Here is a 10,980-nt window from a genome sequence, read left to right on the forward strand (position 1 = left end):
AACTTGGCATTACTTGGGAAGCATGGGTGGAGGTTCATTACAAATCCGGGATCCCTGTGCAGCCGCGTTATGAAGGGTCGCTATTTTCCTGATGGAGAGTTCATGGATGCTGTGGTGCCACGCTCGTCGTTGGCTGTATGGCGGGCCATTGTTGCTGGCCGTGAAGCTCTCCAGGAAGGACTTGTGAAGCGTGTGGGGACGGGTTCTACCATCTCCATATGGGAAGACAAATGGATTCCGGGATTGTCAACTCTTCAACCGACAGTCATACCGGGGGGCACTACTCTGTCCTGTGTGAGTGAACTTATAGATGAAGAGAACTGGACATGGAAGAGGGACTTGATTCGGGATTTTTTTATTCCCCCTGAAGCGGAAGCAATACCAAATATACCACTTCGTAATGGCGGCGGGGAGGATTTTTGTAACATCCCAAATTTTCAATTTGGAATGTTATACATTACATCATTATGCATAACATATTTTATTGCATTTTGTTTTGCGATCCTAGAAATTCTACGCAACTCGAGGACCCACGGAGAGAGTTGGGGATTTCGTTATTTTCATATTTTGGGTTTTCTCAAATTTTGAAAATAGGATCATTTGTTTTAATTATTTTTCTCTCCGAAAATATTTCATATCAAAATATATGAGAGGGGATAAAATGACTTCTCCACAAATAATGAAATATTGGAGGAAAAATATTAAAAAAACAAATATTTGATTTTATTTGATTATTATTTGAATTAGGAAAAATACGCATTTTTCAAAATTGCATTTAGGCCCCAAATAAATGTTCATCTTGTCCGGCTTGATTTTAGAAGTCGGGGAAAATTTGTTTCAGGATTTTTGGAGTCCGTTTAGTATTTCTTTTATTTGTTTTTCTACGCGAAATTATTAAAAAAAACGCGAACCGACCTTGGGGCGTATTCGTCCAGGACTCCGCCCGGCCAGGCCTTTATAAGGCGCCGCCCCGAGCCCGTCAGCCCACCCGAGCCCCGCGCCAACCCTAACCCTAACCGCCGCCGCCGCCGTCGCCGAGCCGCCGCCGCCCGCCGTCCCGCCGCCCGACGCCGGAGCCGCCGCAGCCGACCCGCCGGACGCCGCCGCCCCGTCCCGCCGGACCCCACCGCCGACCCGCCGGACGCCACCGCCCCGTCCCGCCGGACCCCGCCGCCCCACCCGCCGGACCCCGCTACCCCACGCCGGAGGTAGCCGCCGCCCCCGCCGCCGGCGGTTTTCCTCGAGAGAACCGTACGGTTTTTCGTTCGGTTTTGTTAAAAAAACCTAGATCTGTTTTTTTTCGGTTTCGTTTATTTAGCGGACGTTCGTCCGTACGTTCATTTTAACGAACGATTTTCATTTTTTTTCGCAGGCAGCAAACGTGTTGGGGAACGTAGCAGAAATTCAAAATTTTCTACGCATCACCAAGATCAATCTATGGAGTAATCTAGCACCGAGGGGAAGGAGAGTGCATCTTCATACCCTTGAAGATCGCGATGCGGAAGCGTTGCAAGAACGCGGATGAAGGAGTCGTACTCGTAGCGATTCAGAACGCGGTTGATTCCGATCTAAGCGCCGAACCACGGCGCCTCCGCGTTCAACACACGTGCAGCCCGGTGACGTCTCCCACGCCTTGATCCAGCAAGGAAAGAGGGAGAGGTTGGGGAAGACTCCGTCCAGCAGCAGCACAACGGCATGGTGGTGGTGGAGGAGCGTGGCACTCCAGCAGGGCTTCGCCAAGCACCGCAAGAGACGAGGAGGGAGAGGGGTAGGGCTGCGATATGAGGGAGATGTTCTCGTGTGTATGGCAGCCCCAAACCCCCACTATATATAGGGGAAAGGGAGGGGCTGCGCCCCCACCTAGGTTTCCACCTCTAGGGGTGGCGGCCAGTCCTAGATGGGACTTGGAGGGGCGGCCAAGGGGGGAGAGAGGGGGGGCGCACCACTAGGTGGGCCTTAGGCCCATCTGAGCCTAGGGTTTCCCCTTTTCCCTTCTCTCTTCACCTTGGGCCTTGGTGGGGGGGGGGGGGCGCACCAGCTCACCTGGGGCTGGTCCCCTCCCACACTTGGCCCACGCAGCCCTCTGGGGCCGGTGGCCCCACCTGGTGGACCCCCGGGACCCTCCCGGTGGTCCCGGTACATTACCGATAGCACCCGAAACTTTTCCGGTGACCAAAATAGGACTTCCCATATATAAATCTTTACCCCCGGACCATTCCGGAACTCCTCGTGACGTCCGGGATCTCATCAGGGACTCCAAACAACATTCGGTAACCACGTATATCTATTCCCTATAACCCTAGCGTCATCGAACCTTAAGTGTGTAGACCCTACGGGTTCGGGAACCATGCAGACATGACCGAGACGTTCTCCGGCCAATAACCAACAGCGGGATCTGGATACCCATGTTGGCTCCCACATGTTCCACGATGATTTCATCGGATGAACCACGATGTCGGGGATTCAATCAATCCCGTATACAATTCCCTTTGTCAATCGGTATGTTACTTGCCGGAGATTCGATCGTCGGTATCCCGATACCTTGTTCAATCTCGTTACCGGCGAGTCTCTTTACTCGTTCCGTAACACATCATCCCGTGATCATCTCCTTGGTCACATTGTGCACATTATGATGATGTCCTACCGAGTGGGCCCAGAGATACCTCTCCGTTTACACGGAGTGACAAATCCCAGTCTCGATTCGCGCCAACCCAACAGACACTTTCGGAGATACCTGTAGTGTACCTTTATAGCCACCCAGTTACGTTGTGACGTTTGGTACACCCAAAGCATTCCTACGGTATCCGGGAGTTGCACAATCTCATGGTCTAAGGAAATGATACTTGACATTAGAAAAGCTCTTAGCAAACGAACTACACGATCTTGTGCTAGGCTTAGGATTGGGTCTTGTCCATCACATCATTCTCCTAATGATGTGATCCCGTTATCAACGACATCCAATGTCCATGGTCAGGAAACCGTAACCATCTATTGATCAACGAGCTAGTCAACTAGAGGCTTACTAGGGACATGGTGTTGTCTATGTATCCACACATGTATCTGAGTTTCCTATCAATACAATTTTAGCATGGATAATAAACGATTATCATGAACAAGGAAATATAATAATAATAACCAATTTATTATTGCCTCTAGGGCATATTTCTAACAGTCTCCCACTTCACTAGAGTCAATAATCTAGTTCACATCGCCATGTGATTAATACCCAAGAGTTTACTAGAGTCAATAATCTAGTTCCCATCACCATGTGATTGTAATGAATCCAACACCCATGGGGTTTGTTCATATCTCGCTTGTGAGAGAGGTTATTAGTCAATGGGTCTGAACCTTTCAGATCCGTGTGTGCTTTACGAATATCTATGTCATCTTGTAGATGCAGCTACCACGCGCTACTTGGAGCTATTCCAAATAACTGCTCTACTATACGAATCCGGTTTACTACTCAGAGTCATCCGGATTAGTGTCAAAGTTTGCATTGACGTAACCCTTTACGACGAACTCCTTTTCCACCTCCATAATCGAGAAAATTTCCTTAGTCCACTAGATACTAAGGATAAGTTCGACCGCTGTCATGTGATCCATTCCCGGATCACTATTGTACCCCTTGACTAACTCATGGCAAGGCACACTTCAGGTGCGGTACACAGCATAGCATACTGAAGATCCTACGTCTTAAGCATAGGGGACGACCTTCGTCCTTTCTCTCTCTTCTGCCGTGGTCAGGTCTTGAGTCTTACTCAATACTCACACCTTGTAACACAGCCAAGAACTCCTTCTTTGCTGATCTATTTTGAACTCCTTCAAAATCTTGTCACGGTACGTATTCATTTGAAAGTACTATTAAGCATTTTAGATCCATCCTTATAGATCTTGATGCTCAATGTTCAAGTAGCTTAATCCAGGTTTTCCATTGAAAAACACTTTTCAAATAACCCTGTATGCTCATCAAAAATTCTCATAAACTTTGGAAATATGTCAACAACATATACTCATCAAAAATTCAATAGTGCTCCCACTCACTTCTTTGGAAATATAAGTTTCTCATAAACTTTGTATAAACCCAAAATCTTTGATCATCTCATCAAAGCGTATATTCCAACTCCGAGATGCTTACTCCAGTCCTTAGAAGGATTGCTGGAGCTTTGCATACTTGTTAGCATCTTTCAGGATTGACAAAACCTTCTGGTTGTATCACATACAACCTTTCCTCAAGAAAATCGTCGAGGAAACAATGTTTTGACATCCTATCTGCAAGATTTCATAAATAATGCAGTAACTGCTAATATAATTCCAACAGACTCTTAGCATTGCTACGAGTGAGAAAATCTCATCGTAGTCAACTCCTTGAACTTGTCGAAAAACATCTTAACGACAAGCCGAGCTTTCTTAGTGGTGACACTTACCATCATTGTCTGTCTTCCTTTTAAAATCCATCTGTACCCAACAGCCTTACGACCATCAAGTAGTTCTTTCAAAGTCTATACTTTGTTTTTATACATGGATCCTCTCTCGGATTTTATGGCCTCGAGCCATTCGTCGGAATCCGGGCCCACCATCGCTTCTCCATAGCTCGTAGGTTCATTGTTGTCTAGCAACATGACTTCCAAGGCAGGATTACGTACCACTCTGAAGTAGTACGCATCCTTGTCGACCTATGTGGTTTGGTAGTGACTTGATCGAAGTTTCATGATCACTATCATAAGCTTCCACTTCAATTGGTGTAGGTGCCACAGGAACAACTTCCTGTGCCCTGCTACACACTAGTTGAAGTCATGGTTCAATAACCTCATCAAGTCTCCACCATCCTCCCACTCAATTCTTTCGAGAGAAACTTTTCCTCGAGAAAGGACCCGTTTCTAGAAGCAATTACTTTTGCTTCCAGATCTGAAATAGGAGGTATACCCAACTGTTTTGGGTATTCTATGAAGATGCGTTTATTCGCTTTGGGTTCGAGCTTATCAGCCTGAAACTTTTTCACATAAGCATCGCAGCCCCAAACTTTTAAGAAACGACAACTTAGGTTTCTCTAAACGGTGTCGTCTCAACGGAATTGCGTGGTGCCCCTTTTAAAGTGAATGCGGTTGTCTCTAATGCCTAACCCATAAACGATAGTGGTAATTCGATAAGAGACATCATGGTATGCACCATATCCAATAGGGTGCAGTTATGATGTTCGGACACACCATCACACTGTGGTGTTCCAGGCGGTATTAATTGTGAAACACTTTCCACAATGTCTTAATTGTGTGCCAAACTCGTAACTCAGATATCTCTATGATCATATCATAGACATTTTCTCCTCTTGTCATGACGATCTTCAACTTCACTCTGAAATTACTTGAACCTTTCAATAATTCAGACTTGTGTTTCATCAAGTAAATACACTCAACATCTACTCAAATCATTTGTGAAGTAAGAACATAACGATATCCACTGCGTGCCTCAACACTCATTGGACTGCACACATCAAATGTATTACTTCCAACAAGTTGCTCTCTTGTTCCATCTTACTGAAAACGAGGCCTTTCAGTCATCTTGCCCATGTGGTATGATTTGCATGTCTCAAGTGATTCAAAATCAAGTGAGTCCAAACGATCCATCTGCATGGAGTTTCTTCGTGCATATATACCACTAGACATGGTTCACATGTCTCAATCTTTTCAAAACGAGTGAGTCCAAAGATCCATCTACATGGAGCTTCTTCATGCGTTCTATACCAATATGACTCAAATGGCAGTGCCACAAGTATGTGGTACTATCATTACTATTTTATATCTTTTTGGCACGAACATGTGTATCACTGCGATCGAGATTCATTTTAGGTGCAAGACCATTGAAGGTATTATTCAAATAAACAGAGTAATCATTATTCTCCTTAAATGAATAACCGTATTGCGATAAACATAACCCAATCATGTTTATGCTCAACGCAAACACCAAATAACAATTATTTAGGTTTAACACCAATCTCGATGGTAGAGGGAGCATGCGATGCTTGATCACATCAACCTTGGAAACACTTCCAACACATATCGTCATCTCACCTTTAGCTAGTCTCCGTTTATTCTGCAGCTATTATTTCGAGTTACTAACACTTAGCAACCGAACCGGTATCTAACACCCTGGTGCTACTAGGAGTACTAGTAAAGTACACATTCATATAATGTATATCCAATATACTTCTGTCGACCTTGCCTGCCTTCTCATCTACCAAGTATCTAGGGCAGTTCTGCTTCAGTGACCGTTTCCCTCATTACAGAAGCACTTAGTCTCGGGTTTGGGTTCAACCTTGGGATTCTTCACTAGAGCAGCAAATGATTTGCCGTTTCATGAAGTATCCCTTTTTGCCCTTGCCCTTCTTGAAACTAGTGGTTTTACTAACCATCAACAATTGATGCTCCTATTTGATTTCTACTTTTACGGTGTCAAACATCGCGAATAGCTCAAGGATCACCATATCTATCCCTGATATGTTATAGTTCATCACGAAGCTCTAATAGCTTGGTGGCAGTGACTATGGAGAACCATCACTATCTCATTTGGAAGATTAACTCCCACTCGATTCAAGCGATTTTGGTACTCAGACAATCTGAGCACATGCTCAACGATTGAGCTTTTCTCCCTTAGTTTGCAGGCTTAAGAAACTTGTCAGGGGTCTCATACCTCTTGACGTGGGCACTAGTCTGAAATCCCAATTTCAGTCTTCGGAACATCTCATATGTTCTGTGACATTTCAAAAACGTCTTTGGTGCCACAATTCTAAACCGTTAGCATTACGCACTGAACTATCATGTAGTCATCAAAACGTGTATGCCAGATGTCTCGCAACATCTACAGACGACGCTGAGGTTCAGCACACCGAGCGGTGCATTAAGGACATAAGCCTTCTGTGCAACAATGAGGACAATCCTCAGTTCACGGACCCGGTCCGCATAATTGCTACTATCAACTTTCAACTAAATTTTCTCTAGGAACATATCTTAAACAGTAGAACTAAAGCGTAAGCTATGACATAATTTGCAAAGACCTTTTGACTATGTTCATGATAATTAAGTTCATCTAATTATTTAATGAACTCCCACTCAGATAGACATCCCTCTAGTCATCTAAGTGATACATGATCCGAGTCAAACTAGGCCGTGTCCGATCATCACGTGAGACGGACTAGTCATCATCGGTGAACATCTCCATGTTGATCGCATCTACTATACGACTCATGTTCGACCTTTCGATCTCTTGTGTTCCGAGGCCATGTCTGTACATGCCAGGCTCGTCAAGTCAACCTAAGTGTTTCGCATGTGTTCCGAGGCCATGTTTGTACATGCTAGGCTCGTCAACACCCGTTGTATTCGAACGTTAGAATCTATCACACCCGATCATCACGTGGTGCTTCGAAACAACGAACCTTCGCAACGGTGCACAGTTAGGGGGAACACGTCTCTTGAAATTTTAGTGAGGGATCATCTTATTTATGCTACCGTCGTTCTAAGCAAATAAGATGTAAACATGACAAACATCACATGCAAATCATAAAGTGACATGATATGGCCAATATCATCTTGCGCCTTTGATCTCCATCTTCGAGGCGCGGCATGATCACCTTCGTCACCGGCATGACACCATGATCTCCATCATCGTGTCTTCATGAAGTTGTCTCGCCAACTATTACTTCTACTACTATGGCTAACGGTTAGCAATAAAGTAAAGTAATTACATGGCGTTTTTCAATGACACGCAGGTCATACAATAAATTAAGACAACTCCTATGGCTCCTGCCGGTTGTCATACTCATCGACATGCAAGTCGTGATTCCTATTACAAGAACATGATCAATCTCATACATCACATATATCATTCATCACATCCTTTTGGCCATATCACATCACATAGCATACCTGCAAAAACAAGTTAGACGTCCTCTAATTGTTGTTGCATGTTTTACGTGGCTGCTATGGGTTTCTAGCAAGAACGTTTCTTACCTACGCAAAAACCACAACGTGATATGCCAATTTCTATTTACCCTTCATAAGGACCCTTTTCATCGAATCCGATCCGACTAAAGTGGGAGAGACAGACACCCGCTAGCCACCTTATGCAACTAGTGCATGTCAGTCGGTGGAACCTGTCTCACGTAAGTGTACGTGTAAGGTCGGTCCGGGCCGCTTCATCCCACGATGCCGCCGAATCAAGATAAGACTAGTAACGGCAAGTAAATTGACCAAAGTCGACGCCCACAACTACTTTGTGTTCTACTCGTGCATAGAAACTACGCATAGACCTAGCTCTGATACCACTGTTGGGGAACGTAGCAGAAATTCAAAATTTTCTACGCATCACCAAGATCAATCTATGGAGTAATCTAGCACCGAGGGGAAGGAGAGTGCATCTTCATACCCTTGAAGATCGCGATGCGGAAGCGTTGCAAGAACGCGGATGAAGGAGTCGTACTCGTAGCGATTCAGATCGCGGTTGATTCCGATCTAAGCGCCGAACCACGGCACCTCCGCGTTCAACACACGTGCAGCCCGGTGACGTCTCCCACGCCTTGATCCAGCAAGGAGAGAGGGAGAGGTTGGGGAAGACTCCGTCCAGCAGCAGCACAACGGCGTGGTGGTGGTGGAGGAGCGTGGCACTCCAGCAGGGCTTCGCCAAGCACCGCAAGAGACGAGGAGGGAGAGGGGTAGGGTTGCGACATGAGGGAGATGTTCTCGTGTGTATGGCAGCCCCAAACCCCCACTATATATAGGGGAAAGGAAGGGGCTGCGCCCCCACCTAGGTTTCCACCTCTAGGGGTGGCGGCCAGCCCTAGATGGGACTTGGAGGGGCGGCTAAGGGGGGAGAGAGGGGGGGCACACCACTAGGTGGGCCTTAGGCCCATCTGAGCCTAGGGTTTCCCCTTTTCCCTTCTCTCTTCGCCTTGGGCCTTGGTGGGGGGGCGCACCAGCTCACCTGGGGGTGGTCCCCTCCCACACTTGGCCCACGCAGCCCTCTGGGGCCGGTGGCCCCACCTGGTGGACCCCCGGGACCCTCCCGGTGGTCCCGATACGTTACCGATAGCACCCGAAACTTTTCCGGTGACCAAAACAGGACTTCCCATATATAAATCTTTACCTCCGGACCATTCCGGAACTCCTCGTGACGTCCGGGATCTCATCAGGGACTCCAAACAACATTCGGTAACCACGTATATCTATTCCCTATAACCCTAGCGTCATCGAACCTTAAGTGTGTAGACCCTACGGGTTCGGGAACCATGCAGACATGACCGAGACGTTCTCCGGCCAATAACCAACAGCGGGATCTGAATACCCATGTTGGCTCCCACATGTTCCACGATGATTTCATCGGATGAACCACGATGTCGGGGATTCAATCAATCCCGTATAAAATTCCCTTTGTCAATTGGTATGTTACTTGCCCGAGATTCAATCGTCGGTATCCCGATACCTTGTTCAATCTCGTTACCGGCAAGTCTCTTTACTTGTTCCGTAACACATCATCCTGTGATCATCTCCTTGGTCACATTGTGCACATTATGATGATGTCCTACCGAGTGGGCCCAGAGATACCTCTCCGTTTACACGGAGTGACAAATCCCAGTCTCGATTCGCGCCAACCCAACAGACACTTTCGGAGATACCTGTAGTGTACCTTTATAGCCACCCAGTTACGTTGTGACGTTTGGTACACCCAAAGCATTCCTACGGTATCCGGGAGTTGCACAATCTCATGGTCTAAGGAAATGATACTTGACACTAGAAAAGCTCTTAGCAAACGAACTACACGATCTTGTGCTAGGCTTAGGATTGGGTCTTGTCCATCACATCATTCTCCTAATGATGTGATCCCGTTATCAACGACATCCAATGTCCATGGTCAGGAAACCGTAACCATCTATTGATCAACGAGCTAGTCAACTAGAGGCTTACTAGGGACATGGTGTTGTCTATGTATCCACACATGTATCTGAGTTTTCTATCAATACAATTTTAGCATGGATAATAAACGATTATCATGAACAAGGAAATATAATAATAACCAATTTATTATTGCCTCTAGGGCATATTTCTAACAAAATGTTCGTTCTTTAGCCTGTTCGTCCGTTTTTCTTTTTCTCGGATTTTCCGCGATTATTTCTGATCGCGATTTCCGATCTGTTTTTCGTTCTAGTATAACTTTTCGCTCGTTTATCGGAATCAGGCGATTCAAGCGCCTAGAGTTTCGTCTCGAAACCCTCTTTCTGTTTAACCAACTCAAACAAGTTTTTGCTACTGTAAATTTTGACTTAGGTCCAGATTAGTAAACGAAGCTTGTTTCTTTCGCCGTTTTACTTTCGTTGCTTCGTTTGATTTGATTCTTTTTGCAAACCGGAGTTCTTAAGTTGAACTTTCTGGTTAGATATCTTATTTGAGTTTTACCTGTGCATTAGATGAGTACTTATTGTATGCTTGTTTGTTTGCGATAGAGTACCCGGAGTGCGCCGCTTGCTACTTAGAATCCCTAGGTTTCACGGATCATCAGCAAGGCAAGTAACACTTTGATCATACCTCTTTTCATACCCAGTTTTATTGCATTAGATCAATCCTCAAACAATTGCATGATTAGGATCTGATTAAATTGTGGGTTGGGAAGTAGCTGATGAGGTAGAACCTATTGCCCTGTTTATTACCAAACCCTTGGGAGTTACTTCTACGTTTGCTTATATTGCTATGCTATGCTAGTAGACGTGGATTGGGTGAGTGTATCCATGACAGATGTGAGATTGTTAATTAAAGGTTCAGTTTAAGGTGGCTACTTAAACACACATCTGGGTGGATTGAGGCACCTGGGTATTCTAGCGATTGCCTGTTTTTTTTATGGACCGCCACCCAGGCTCAAAGGGATCATGAGATTATTCATGCTAGAAACTTCCGTGTGCAGCCACAAGCTATTATGGGCTCTAGCATAGTTGATTAAGTT

The sequence above is a fragment of the Aegilops tauschii genome, chromosome 6 (assembly GCF_002575655.3).
Source record: "Aegilops tauschii subsp. strangulata cultivar AL8/78 chromosome 6, Aet v6.0, whole genome shotgun sequence".
NCBI lineage: Eukaryota > Viridiplantae > Streptophyta > Magnoliopsida > Poales > Poaceae > Aegilops > Aegilops tauschii.